This window comes from Nipponia nippon, unplaced genomic scaffold, assembly GCF_047370975.1.
Source record: "Nipponia nippon isolate SJK-2023a ecotype South Korea unplaced genomic scaffold, ASM4737097v1 scaffold_7, whole genome shotgun sequence".
Lineage (NCBI taxonomy): Eukaryota > Metazoa > Chordata > Aves > Pelecaniformes > Threskiornithidae > Nipponia > Nipponia nippon.
Genome location: NW_028262391.1, coordinates 1,909,260 through 1,923,805, shown reverse-complemented (window position 1 = coordinate 1,923,805; position 14,546 = coordinate 1,909,260). Strand labels below are relative to the sequence as shown.

Sequence of the window (14,546 nt, the reverse complement as noted above, 5' to 3'; positions counted from 1 at the left end):
CCGCACCACCCGCAGCAGCCCGCATAAGCATCCGTGGCAATCACGGACACAAGAGGACATCAAGACAGGGGACATCAAGACATGGCTGGAAGAAAATGGAAGAAGAACTCCCAAGTCTTTCCTGCCACCCCGTTCCCAGGCCCGGCACAACCCCAAACCATCCTGGAGGGTGCAAAGCCCCAGCTCCATGCACAGCCCCGCTAACGCAGAGTGCAGCCCCACGGCTAAAAGGCAGCTGCTAACGCTCATGCAGAGCAAGTATCGTGAGATGTGCTGCTTGTCCTCAGTTTAAGTAAACTGAGAGAGGCCTACGGAGTCAATGAAGTTGTGACAGCTCTGCTGAGACCTCGATGGCTCTGGCATCTTGGACACATAGGAAAAACAGCCTTTCCTTCTGGCTGCCCTTTAGTCCAAAGAAGAAAAGTAAAATGGCTGTGAGGACGCTGCAAGGGACGTTGCGCATTTGGGAGCAGACGTACATGACCAGCAACATACAGCGCAAAGCACGCTGCACAATACAGAGGCTACTTAGGCAGTTTTAGACTCTTACTATTCTGAATTTAAAGTTTATCAGCAAGACAGCAACAACATAAGCTTAACAAGACTGAATTTCAGTTGTCTGCCTTCAGTTCTCAGGCAAAGCTCGCAAAGCACTTTATAAAGACGGAGGATTATTCTTAGCTTACAAATGGGGAAACTGAGGCACAGTGCTACCAAACGGCCTCTCCACAGTACAGACCCTGACCTATCTGCTTCGGTCATTGCTCGATTGAAAACTCCCCTCACCAGGGCACGGCAGAGTCCCTTTCCCCCTGCCTTTGCATGCTCTCTCCCCAACTTGATCTTTCACACCTGGAGTGCGGAGCTTAGCGTACAGCACCAAACCATCAAAGAAACCCAAACAGGCATTGCACTGATGCAAAAGACTTTCAAAAAGGGAGAGAACAGAAATAGAAGCACGAGCTTCATCAGAGTAGTGACTATTCCACCAAAGCAAAGCAGCAGCTGAGTAAAGAATAAAAGGAAGAACAGATTAAAGGAGATACTTGAATCCCGAAGAAAGGAGAGCACTGCATAGCAAATGATTTGCAGAGGGGTGGAAAAAAGGCGAGGAAAGAATTATCTAGCAGTATCTTGCTAAACTTGCTGGAGAAGTAATATTAACATGGGAATAGGAAAGCGTGGATAGAAAAAGCCATGGAGAGTTGGTGGAGAAACAGCTAGGTGCTGTATGCAAAATCAGAGAGCATCTAAGTGGCCAATTTGTTTTTTCTATGAAAGATGAAGAGTGCAACGCATTAACCGTCACAAAGCAAGGAAATCACAGCAGCGTGGATTGGAGCAATGCTTCAGGAAATTATTGAACAAGCAAGAAACAACCTCTGATCACAGCATTCTGGGAGAGGAGTAAATTTGGAGAATTGCACACAGAGCTTAGACCAACACGGGCTGCAAATGTTTGAACAGTAATCCATTGCTTAACAAATGGGAAAGCAGCAGGCAGCAATTGCTGCTCAGCAGAACTGCTCAGAGCAGAAAACCATCTCTGCCCAAGAGTTGCACGCAAAATCAGGCTTTGAAAGCACCGGTGCCGAGACCCAAACTGGGGAGAGTAAAATCACTGAAGCGTGAAATCCTGCTGGAATTACTCAAGACTCGCACCGGAGACTGGCCCGTGCAACTGGGTGTGCATCCTCAGATACATATTTTACCAGCCTTTAAGCAGTAAAGATTCACTGGACCCAGCAAGCGGCATTGTGTAAGCAGCCTGTTTTGTTGGACTCTGTTTTGTTGCTGTTCAAACTTACAGTCAATCTTCCGTGATTTACTGAGGAGGATTGGGTACACCAGAAATCATTTAATTTCATCATCTCTGCCAAAAGAATTCAATAGTTTACACCACCCTTTATTGTGAAAGATGCTCTTTGAGTCTGGATTTCCCCTCCAGGTGATCATAAAAGGATGCCTGACCTGTATCTGAGCAGAAAACAAACCAAAGTCAGTGGAGTGGCCCCTGTTTGTGCCAGCAGAAGCAGTCTAAAGAGAAAAGAAGGTTTATTCTGATGTCTTTGCTGATAAATGTCTTAGGTACGTCCCATGTCTGGTGCTCCTCAATACCACTGAGGACTAGACAGTGTTGCAATATGTGGAAGCTTTGATGTTTCTGAAAATGAGCTGTGCTTCATGATATATTTGCTCCAAGGTAACATCCCGACTGGCAAGTATTAATTAATCAGCACATCTAGAAGTGGAAAAGCAGGGAAACAGTAAGCTCCTGGCGATGGAAAGGAAAGTGAAGGAAGAGTTAACCAGTCTCTATTTTTGCCAGCAAGTATACGTACTCTGTTCCCCATCCGCCCCCATAAAGTATGAAATGTAGCAGATGTTTTGCGAACAGCTAGCCTGATCTATCAGCCTCTATATAAATGAAGGTTGAGTTAGTGAAGAAGGCGGCAGAATAATGTTTACAAGAGAAGAGCAAGAAGATTTCCGACACCTGGGCAACTTAATGATGGCAGATGGCAAAAGCTGAAGGCAAAGAGAAGGAGCAACGCGCACCAGCAGCTGTTGAACAAATGGGGAGTAGAAAGGCCTCCACCAAAACTGCGCATGAAGAATTTAATACCGGCAGTTCTGTAAGAATGATAGTGTGAATATGCAAAGGGGAGCCTGTGTTTTAACTCCTCAGACAACGATCGTCAAAAGTACCCAATGGATTGTCAACCAACGAGATTTTCACAGCAAGAAGCCATCTATTTGCATCAAATACTGTCAGCCTGCAAAGCAGCAACTTCTGGGTCATTTAACAACACTCCAGTAGTTATTTCCTCCTAGGCAAGTGGCTCAAAAAGAGCTATGCAAGAAAAACACAGAGTCGGCATATAAAGGGGGACAATCAAGCAGCATGTGGAAGTCATTAGCTAGTCGGTGTAATACGACTCAGTTAAACGAACAGATTTCCAGGACTTTCGGGTGTCCTGTGATTCTCAGCACAAGAGAGACTGCAAGACTACAGCCAAACACAGGGTTGCATTTCACCATCAGTAAACAAGTGATTTCTGACTTTATGCTGAAGATAAGTTTACGACCAGCCCCCCAGGACAGCCCGGCTGGGTGTTTTCCCGTGGCGGCGTGTCAGCTATGGCGCTCCGAGGTTGCAGAAGGCACAGGCGCTGCCTGTTTCACTGCAGGAAGAAGAAGGGAGACCAGCCAGAGCTGTAAACACAGGGACCGGCATCAACCAGCTTTCTTGATAATTCTTTCTTTTAAAAGACAGCGGTGGGATTAATGCATGTAGCCAAGGTAACTGTTAGGAATTTGTCTTCCCCCACGCTGGACTCACCCTTTTTAGGGAATAGCTGCCATCTGCAAAACTCGGTTCTGAGTTCAGGCTCCACAAAGCCCAAGAGTATCCAGATGTGTATGACAGAATTTGGCTCTTTTGAATAATCCTTCTTCTGGTTAAGACTAATTTTCATTTACACTGTGATTATACATACTTAATACAATCCGTTACCTGCTGTGCACATCGCATCTGTAGTGATGCCAGGCTAACACGGCATTGACCACTGACACTCTACAGAGACACCCAACATGGAAGAGCCATCAACTGACCATTCCTGCAATTCCTTTAATACGCGATTCACACCAAGTATCTATGGATTAGGGAGAATCCCTGCAGCTGTTTCAAAAAGACTCAGCAAGTGGGTAGAAAGAATGCTGTCTGATAGGTATGCAACTTCAAAACAAATTCATGCTATTCCTAGAGAATTTGTCACCACAGGGGAAGAAAAGGTTATTGTATGTATAACCTGCAGCTTTAATTATATTGTGTACTTCCCTGTGCAATAAGAAATGTGTATTTGTAACAGATAGTTACACTTTCTAGTTAGGTATCTATCAAATTCTTGTTATAATTAGGATGACTCATAATGAAATTATGCATTAGTTGCTCCATTCATTATATTGTTTGACTTACAGTCAGCATGCAAACTACAAATCTTCCGAATGCTTCCTCACCATCATCCTCCTTGGCCATTCCCTAAGCAAACACCGGTCAGAAACAGACCGAGGCATTATAATTGTTGCAACTCCTTTGCAAGCAATGAATTTTCTCAAAGAGGGGCTACTGCTGTGGAGCTGAGCAGCAATCTCAGCTCCTGTAGAAGTCAATAGGATTTTGCTGATGGAGGGCAAAGTGAAAGCCCCCTGTTTCCCAGGGCAATCCTACTGTGCAACATTCATGCAGTCCAGGGAGTCAGAAAATTGCCATACCTGATCAGATCAGTGCTTCATCGCTTTCTATATCTTCTTTCCAGCAAGGAGCAGATTGGTGCATAAGAAAAATACAACAGCAGTAGAGCCATGGCAAAGGTAGGGAGTACACGTGAGTCCCATCGCTGATGGCAGCTGCTGTTGCTGCTCAGTGATTAGAAAAAGCCTGAGGAAAGGGGGAGTATCTCAGAATATCTCCCTAAGATAGAACCATTTTGAGCAGCCCCTAGAAGATCCTCCTGATCATCCTCCATTAGCCTACACCTTACACCTTGAGTGGTTTACCCCCCTTTCCATTACCGCCCAATATAAATACATCTCCGACTCCATTCGATTACACAGCTCTCACAGATAGTTATCACCTGTTGACCACCAAGTCTGAGTAACTTTAGCCTACTGCAAAGGACTGAAGGCTTTGGGATCCCTGCGGTGGGGAGGTCCGTAGGTAATCACCTACATATTCACTGCGTAAGGGAGGGGGGAGCTGGGATCGACATCCATTTGTTATGAGCCACCTTGTATTCCGCGCACGATTGGCGAACTGTGGACATGGCTGGCGATGGTCGCCTACTTTAACCTGTCATTGTACGCTGTTGTGTCCAATTCAGTACTGAAATCTCTCAAAAGATCATCAACAAAGCACCCCCGGACCTGTGTATCTCCAATAGGAATCTCTCTGATGTCTCTTGAACTGCTGTGTCACCCGCTTGCAAATCAATTGCACAGCGAGCCCCTTAGTGAGACAGAAGTACATTGCTCAGGACAAGAACTTTCTTTTTTCCCTTCATTTTTTTTTTCCCCTGCCCTAAGGTGAATGTAGTGCTTATGAAAAATGCTAGATAAGTGGCAGTGAAAAAATTCCTTAAATTATTCACAAAGCAGGTATTGTTCTAGCAGCCGTGCTAGCAGTCAGCACGTCACGGTCCACCCTGAGATTCATGCCTACAAAATTCAAAGTCCCCTTTGCTCCCACCAGTTTGGGGAGAGGCTTAAGGTGCTAATAATCCCCTGCTGTAAACTGAGGAAAACCCCTGGAGCCCCGAGACCTCCCCTCCAACACACTGCCCGTGGGAGGCGCAGGGGCGAAAAGGGGAAGGGAGGGTGTCTGGGGGTGACAGCAAGGGCAGGCATGGGGAGCACGGAGGGCAAAGGCAACCCTGTTAGGAGCAATGTTGATATGGGGGCAAACGCCGTGCTTGTGGTAGCCCTGGATGTCCCCATCAGCATCCGTGGCTTGCTCGCACCAGCAACAAGCTTGCTGTGGCTCAGTAGTTTCCATGGGCCGATTCAGAAAGAGGTGAGGCTGTAGCCCACGCTGAGATGTTGTTTGGTAAAGCCCTTGGCAGCGTGGGCACCTGGTGTGTTGGTGGCAGGAAACGATGTGGAAAACAGAGGGGTGTAAGTTGGCCGCTTTCCCCCTGGGAACAGGGCAGGATTTACCAGCTGGCTCAGCAGTGACCAGCAGCCTCCCCTCCTGCAAGGGCGGCTTTCAAATAGTCTGAAACAGTCACCAGCGCCAAGGGCCAACACAAATCCAAACCAGATCTTCTCAAAAGAGAAGGCTCGCACCTTAACCAGCCCTCAGGTCCCAATCATTTACAAACCTAACGCATACTTGCCATTAGTGCTTTCTTAACCCCTTCATTCCCACAGTGTGAGGCAGCCACAGCTAGGTTTTCACCGCAATCTGCTTTCCTCCTTAACCTCTCTAAACGCCATTCATTTCCGAGATGTCTCCATGCGTGGTATTTTCATTTTAAGCTAAGGGCTGTGAACTGGGTGGTACCAAAAAGTCAGGCAGGTGCTGAGCAAGCAGCAAAAGTGCTAGCTCCCCACTGGCTCTCTCCCAGCCTGCCCTGGCACCAGGCTGCCTCTCCAGTCCTTCAGCCCCTGGGCCCTTGCTGCTGGCAGGGACACGTCTGTGCTGGTGGCTTTTACGTTTGTCCACTAGGGACCACACTGAGATCAGCAACGCTGAACTGAGAGCAGATGTTAACAAGCTTTGATCCATCTTGACCTAGGCTGGTTATTAACTGACAACCAAGAAGAAAAAGGCTCCAAGATCTCAGCAGAGCACTGATATTTCTGACCTAGGATCTAGGGATGCGTGCGGTTTTCCTGAAACAGCCGTCTCCAACAGCATCCTCCCGCCACCCCTTTTCCTCCCTCCCATCACAGGCACTGCGAATGCCGTGCATTGGTCACGTTTCTTCTGCTCATCATTATCCCAGGTGCTGCCAACTTGCGAACTCAGATTGCAAGGCTCTGCTATCTGCAAACTGTATTTCGCCTTTTGGGAAGCGTAGCGCACATCTGTGACTCTGCACACACAAACCACGGTACGGTCCGTACATCCCCCAATTCACTTTGTGCCACATCTGCCTTAGAGAGTTTTATGAACTTTCAGCTTCCAATCGCTACTTCCACCAACTCCTGCCACAGCCTCGGCTTGCGGTGGGGGCGGGTGCTGTCGCGTTCATTTTGCCGTTCGCATCAGTCGTGAGAGCTACGGCACCTTCCGCTCCCGGGAGTGATTTTTCTCCTTAGTTTCAAAACAATGTGTGAAACCCTGCTCTGCAGAAGCGGTAGCCTCAGTAAGTTTAAGGATGACTGAGGCTATTTCCTCTCCTGGGGAGGTTTAAAAACTACGGAGGGATGAATGGGGTTAGACCTATCGCTGCGTTTCTAGCAGCCATCCTATTACAGCACTGAATAAAAGCAGGAATGGCATGTCTAGCCTAGGTTAATAAACCCTACCGAGTGCATGCCTTAAAAGCACTAGGAAACAGCCTTAAGTCGGCTTGAGATAACTAATTTCAAGCATGGCTGTCTAGTGTGCCTGCCATTCCTATTGTCCTTCCAAACTATTTCAGACATTTTGAGCAGGGAGTACTAAGCTATGAGTTAGCAGGGGTTGTGACATTAATGGTCCAAAAAGGTTTAAGCACCGGGAGGGAACGATGACAGCGCTTAACAACTGGTGGCAGTTTGGAGGATTCCGCTGGATCTCTGTTTATTAATAATTAGGCTTCGCCTTGGAGGAAGATGTGACAACTCTCGGAGGTAGGATTTGCATGGGAAACAAAGGGAGCTGTTGCTGTTCGGTGCCCATTGTTTGTGCTTTGCTCCCCGGCTTTCCCAGCGCAGCCAGGTGCTGGCGGCGGCGGGGAGGGGGTGATGGGATGGGGGGGGGGGAGCCAAAGGTGGAAATACTGTTGATGGTCCTGGGGTTTATGGCAGAAATGCCTCGAGGACAAACTGGCTCCAATCTCACTGCCTGCTGAGTGTGCATTCCACGTTGCTCTTCCCACGGAGCAAAATACATAGAGGTCATGCAGAAAACACTTTACTCCTTTTCTACTGAGCCAGCCGGGCTCTTGCTGAGGTGGGAGAGGGGAAGCTGCCTGAAAATAAAAGGGGAAGAGGAAACCTATGGAGCCTGGAAGATGAGGGAGACGTGCTATTAACGTGTAAAATGTGTCTGGAGTGCCACTGCTGTCATTTGAAAAGGGGAAAACAGAGCCAGGGTGGGGGGCGGGAGGGATTTTCCGGGTGAGGAACTCCTTAGGTTATAACCTATTGCAAAAAAAGGCATGATGTGTCCATCCATTTTGCATAATCAAAGCTTCCTCTGCACTGTTGACATTGTTTTTTGCTGGACGAGAATTGTAGTTTCAGACAGAAAAAGGTACGATTTCCCCCCACGCCACCCTCCCTCCCCCTGAGAAACAACAGCATGGGGAAGGATGTAAATGACGTTTGGTTGGATGCTGGAAGGGTTGGGAGCGAGGGCTGAGGGGGGAATGAACGCTCAGTAGTATAACAGGAAAGCTTCCCCTTGAAAAAGCTTGTTTCTTCCCAGCCAGAAGTCCAGGAGGTGATATGCGATGTTAGAAGCCTCCTGTACTTTTTTATGATGCGCCTTTTTGGCATCACTAGACGAGAAAATGTCCGAAACATCAAAGAGTCAGGTCTGCATGGCAAAACAGGGCAGTGGGGTTTGCGTGGGGTCCTGGTCAGTGCTGGCTGCAAGTTTGCATTGCTGTGATTGCATATGACCCTCACCGAGATAGGCAGCGGGACCTTAACGACTGAAAACCTTATCTCCATGCATATGCAGAATCCTTATCATTTGGTGTGCTTGATCCGAGCGTGATGTTCCCTGTGTTGATGAATTGTTTTGGCTTGTGCATTAAAGTTTCATTTCCCAACAACAGAGAGACTTCAGAGTGAGTGGTATTTAGTAACAATAAAATGTTCTGCTTGCGGAAACGCTTCTCACAGGAGCTATTAAAAATGCACTTAAAGGAGCTGAGAGTCGTATCTTGCAGTAAGAGGTATGGTATCACTTGCTCTACTAAATTTTAAAATTAAGGTTATGATGCCATTTTAAATCTACTTTAATGTGGGTGTCATTAAGCCTACTCTACAATACTGTTGTCAAAAGCTCACAACTTAGAGAATTCTGTTAGACTGATTGGTTTCATTAAATCTTCATTAGAAAAAGAATTCCTATACAGCAGGGACTTACCAAGTAATTTGAATTTACTCCCCCTAACTAATGTTCCCTTTAAGCAGAATTTCAGTGTATTATACTACGTTGTAAATAGGTCATGATACAATTCATTTAATAACAAAACACTAATGACAATTTAACAACAGAAGTGCTAAATGCATTCAGTCAAAGTAAATACAGATTGTGCCAAAGAGAAGCAATATTGGATCAGGAATGGTAAGAATTCCTTTTTAAGAACCATAACATAAATATTCTCCATTTGATCCAAGCAACAACTTTTCAGTCAAGTGCATTACTTTGCACTGCAAATTGGGGAAAAAATCGTTTTGGCCCGTGTTATATACACTACTTGGTATGTAATGGTAACAGTGCAAACTTTCTTCCAAAGAAATTGTTTCTTTGCAGTATGGATCAAAGAGATATTATGCAGAGATATTAAATCTGTGTCAGAAATGAGCAATGCACGTGGAAATCAAGTACCTATTTTTTCTTCTCCATCTCACTTTTGTCCCGAGGCTGAGACGATTTGACTTTGTTTTACTTCGGTGGCGCTCTGAGGGAAGGGGCCGAGGAGGTAAAAGCACAAGGAGGTGGGCGACGGCGTTTGACCTGTGCCCAGCCGCAGGCTTCTCGGGGGCCTTGGACAAATCTTTGCAACACGGGCAGGGCGACAGCCCTGCCTTGCAAATACGGGTGAGGAGAGTGTCCTAGTGCTGCAATGGAAATCCAGACGGCGGTACTCGGGGAGCAAGGCTGAACACAGAGCTCCAGATAAGGCAAAAGGCAAAGCAAAATTTTGTAGCAGGAGCAGGTTAGTATTTCAGGCATTTTCAACTGTAAAATAAGACATATTGCAAATCCCATGATCCAAAACTAAATCTGCTTTCAAAGCTATTCCAGACAAATTTGCCACGTACAAAAACTTCTGCCAGCAGCAAATATCCATTCATCTGAGAGCCTGTCAGAAGTGACTCCAAATCTCTCAGCATTCCCTGTGCTCCCTCAATGTATAGCAGATAACGACGCAAACTGCACCCGATTGATTCACTCTACTGAGAAACAACCTCCCTGTTTTCTTCAGGTGCTCAAGGAGTACTTTTTGCCGTGAGTCTCGCTTGCCCTTCTGCTTCTGAATTGTCTGTGGAGCTCCCGCGATTTTCTAATTTGTTTATTTGATATTATTTGGGAATATTCTTTAGTGAATAACTCTTGGCTTACAGATCTTTTGGGAATGGCAAGTGATTGCAAATTCATCCTGTGCTGCTTAGTTCAGTCATGTGGTGTTCCTTGATTAGATGATTTGTATAGCTGACTCGCAGAAAGTGAATTGCAAATTTCACAACCAAGTATAGTGTTTCATATTGGATTTCCATCACTATCTGAGCAGTCAAGTTTAAAATTCATGTCTTGCAAGTAGTCATACGAGCAACACATAAGCACTGAAGTGCTCCCACCAGACAGATGTGAGAGCCGGGTTAAACAGCTTTCAGTTTCATATGAATATTCATGAAAAGCGTTTGAATTCTTGCAGCTCAGTTAAAACGAATAGTCAGCGTCATCCATCGCGCACTGCATGGGCCATTCTCTTACGGTGTTTGCCATGTCCCCACAGTCTCCCTAACTCTCCCGTGTAAGACGATGATGCCTGTGGAAACTGTTTGTGCAGCCAAAATAAAAGGAAAACACACCATCGTGGAAATTTCTAAATTTTCCACATTGGAGTCCCTCCTGTTGTGCCTGTCTTGCACATTGCATGACACGAAGAGCCAACAGGGAGGGACAGCAAGAGAGCATCAACGGGGATGCAGTGAGCGCAGGAGAGACAATGTTGAAAGAGGGGAAAAATAAGGGTGACCACTGGCAGAGGGGGGATCAGCGCACAGGGAGTATGGGCAGAGGAGGTAGGGATTGAGACGGCGTGAGCATGTAAATATGCAAGCATCATTTTTAATAATGAACCTGGTGAATTTGGGTCATTAACCTCAAGGTTTATGGTCTTACCAGACCCAGCCCATGGCAACCCTGGAGCTGTCGCTCCCAGTCCTTCCCCGTGCAGGCGGTACGTGGGTGCTCGCTGCAGGTGCAGTCAAGCAAGGAGGTGATGTGGCTTAGCTTTTGTTAGGCAGGCTCTGATGATGTGCCAAGGCAGGTATGGAAGAGTTGTGAAAATAACAGACAAGAAGAAAACTAACTAACTAACATCTGGTGCATGGTTTAAAAGCAGTGAAAATCAGTTGGGCAAAGAATTCTGTCAAGTGTTTTTTCTCCGAGACAAAAAAAAAAAATCAGCTGTCAAAACACCAAGCTCTTTTGACTCAGAAACAAACGAGGAGGAAAAGGTTACAAAACACAAATATATTTGCCTTTTGAATTATCTTTGCACTGGGCTTACATCATGTGGTAGGAGACCTGAGGTTTCCTCCTAAGTGAGCTGTATTGTCCAACTACTTCCCACTTTGTGTAGAATAAGTCATGTGTGTGCTGAATCAACAGGGTTGCTGCGACCGCACAGAGCCAGCCATTAGATGTTATGCCCCCATTAGATGGCCTTTTTTACCTTTTCAATGATTTTAAAGTCCAATGATCCTAGATAACCTTATTTATTCTAAAAATAGAAAATTGCACGCAGCAAGCGCTATGTGTGAGCCACACAGCGAGAGCCACTATGGGCAATGCACGTGCGTTCATACTCTGTCAGGGCACGTGCAATGCCAGAATAATATTGTTTGGGGAGGCTAAGAGAACGAGAAGAATTGGAGGAACTAAAATCAAAGCAAACACAGAAGATCTTTGCTAGGACACAAATTGACTCAATGTAGTCTGGAATGAAATTCCAACTTGAAACTCCCCCTGAATACCACTAAAGCTCCTGTTAGGTCTTCAGAAACCTCTTTCTTTCTCTCTGTCCTATTGCCCATAATTAAGCCCCATCTCTGCTTGTACCAAGTGGGATAATTTTATATGGACCACTTTTAAAGAAATAGTTAATTTTCAAAGGGAAACCACAGAAAAAGTCAAATCCCAGCTTTCTTTGCCCACATTGCCAGTTGCCCCTCTGACGCTTGGTCGAGAGCAGAGAGGTCCCACTGGCAAACCCTGCAGGGACACACAGCAACATCTTGGAGCTGTAGCACCTTTGTCTAAGATCCTTGAAAGGCTGGAGACAGCGACACAGTCACAAGTGCACCTGGGCGTCCCCACTGTTTATTTATCAGCCACTTCTATAACTCCACAAGAAGAGTGACCTGGCATCTCTGAGGTCCTCAACAGTCTTTCAAAACTACTCCAGTAAATGCACGAGCTCTGTAGGTAACCCTTGACATCACATAGCTGGTCAAAATCTCATCAAAGCCCGCACCAGCCTATCTTGCCTGCTGAATCCTTGGCACTGATCTGTGCCACAGCTCCCATCACAGGCACCTGGTAGATCCAAAAGCAATAGGGAAGGAGAAACATGTCAAAATAGCTGTAGATGTTAAGTGCCTCCAAAACACTGGAAAGGGGTTAGAGCTAGATCCCCAGACTGTGGATGTGATGGGCATAATAAGCAGCCAGGACCTGTGCCACAGCCACCCCCAGGTACCCAGCAATTTTGTCTGAATTCAGTGTTCCTCCCACTCTGTGTGCCACTGCGCTGTCCTAAATGAACCACCGCCAGAAGGGTTTTGAAGACCAGAGGGACAAAAGAGCATTTCTCCCATTTCCCCGCTTCCCTTTCAGTGGATCAGAGCGGGACTGAAGTTTCTGCTTCAGCCCAAAGTGGCTCATGTGCCCAAGGTCGCCATCCTGGCAGGAGCCCTTGCGACGGCACTGTCCTTGCGTGCCTACCGAGGCACGGTACCAAAGAAGGGACCAGATAACATTGCCTGCCTTAAAGAAGTGTTGCAGAAAACATTGAGTATAGTTGGCTGTATTTAACTCGTGGGCAAGCTATTTTCCACCTCAGCAAAGTGGTACTCCTTACTGACAGCCATTAGTTATTTGCAAATTTAGATAGGCCTTATAAACGTCAGGCTCCTGAGTGAATAAATAATGTTTCAGAGCAATAACTTGAAATAAGTCAAACTAGGAATGGTGAGAAGACCAGCAGTATGGTCCCTTTGGGACACACTCCCTACCACTTCTAATTAATACCTGGTACTTAAAGCATCACAGCCCATGGTTAAATCAAAGTCAGAGGAAACAAAGGAATATAAAATCCTGCTGGAGAATTGTGTCCTTCTCCATCCACAGGAGCGGGCGTGCTCCTCAGTGCTGCTGCCAAACAGACTGACTCTCTGACCTTGCTTAGGGATGTATGGGTTTTGCTGGGGGGACAGCCCCAGGGCTGCCCTGGCAGCATCCAGCCGCCCCAGGGCTGGCGTTGCCCCTTGCTCTCCCCACTGCCTTCCCCTTCCCACCCAGCCACCCGCTCCTGCACCTTCCCAGGCTCTCCTGGCCCTTTGGGGAGCCAGTTCGGCTCACAAAACCTCCAGGAAACCGTGCTTTGGTTTTGGCTGGCTGAGGGAGCCCAGCTGGGAGCCAAAGAGCACCAGAGCTGGTGCAAGAAAAGCAGAAGAGCGTAGCCGGGGAGAGGTATGGGGAGCAAGGAGCAGTCACAGTCCTGGCACAGCACGTTCGCTAGCTAAACACCCCTAAATTCCTCCGTCCTAATGACCCAGTGAGACTGCTGCAGCAACAGGCTTCAGCTAGCCACATCTTGACCACAGCAACATGTTGCAGAGCCCAAGAGTTGTAAAAGAACTGAAGGGCAGAAAAGGACAACAGCTTGTCTGTGCTCATTGGTCTTCAATAGCTAGATGGGCCCCGACGACTGATGAGCAGTTTTTAGGCTTATATGTTGAATTCCGGAGCTGCTATTGTGGTGATAGGGAAAGAATTGATTTGGCTGTGAAAAATAGTCCTTGCAGAGCAGGTGCGAGGATGACTGTTGTGATTTGGTGAAGTTTACTGATCCAGGAAATAAGAGTTTCAGAAAGAAAGCCTGAGCAGAAAACATCAATACAACGAGGACATCTTTCAATTCCTTCAGCAAAGCATATATACTTCAAGGCACAGGGAGCAATAATCCAAGCAGGGAACAAAGGAAGTTCATTTGTAAATATAACATTTTATTAACTGGAGGATCTGCAAATGAAAAGTCCCCTGACTTGTGAAAACCCATGTTAATGCTGCATCAGGGTATAGCATAAACTTCTGACAAATGCCTCCTCTTCGTTTCCTTCCATATCACACATTGATCTTGCTGCCACTCTGCTCTGTGAAAGCTCTGCTGCTCTCCTAATTATTAATTGCACGAAACATGTATTCCCCCATCTTGCAAAAAGCATCACAGTCTGGTTCTGAAATATCCCAAGAAGTCCACAGCAAAATCTTTTTTGGTAGAGTTTAATTAAGATGATCCAGTAACTTGTGTGCAGCTGATTTGGAACGATTTTTGTCACAGGTAAACAAGCTTTGAAAAAAAAAAAAATTGCTTTTATCTCTTCTTGCTTTCTGTTTTAGTTGTATTTCAAGTGGATTAGTATAATCTTTCCTCGGCCAAACTCCACAGCTAGCCTATTCCATCGTTGTTCTAATTTTACAAGAAGAAAATGACTGAAAGCAATTAATTAAAAATCTCTTCAGAGATGCACGTGTGGATGCGCTTATTGACTAAGAACTCACAAAATAACTCTGCATTTTAAGACAATTTATCCGGTGTGTTAAGCGTGAACGGGATGTCTTTGTTAGGTGCGCCTGCCTTTAGATGGTT

General features: G+C 46.3%; 1 protein-coding gene across 5 annotated transcripts in view; it reads left to right on the top strand.

Annotated features, from left to right (window-relative positions):
- The window catches only part of LOC104019597 (calcium-activated potassium channel subunit beta-2), a 153,148-nt gene that overhangs the window by 42,025 nt on the left and 96,577 nt on the right, over positions 1 to 14,546 (top strand). Inside the window, exon 1 of one of the 5 annotated variants that reach the window (XM_009472877.2) lies at positions 6,778 to 7,338. The exons of the other annotated variants lie outside the window; for them this stretch is intronic. The gene's annotated coding sequence lies outside the window, so the exon portion shown is untranslated. Of the gene's footprint in view, positions 1 to 6,777; positions 7,339 to 14,546 lie in introns of those variants that run through there. 5 annotated transcript variants of the gene reach the window in all.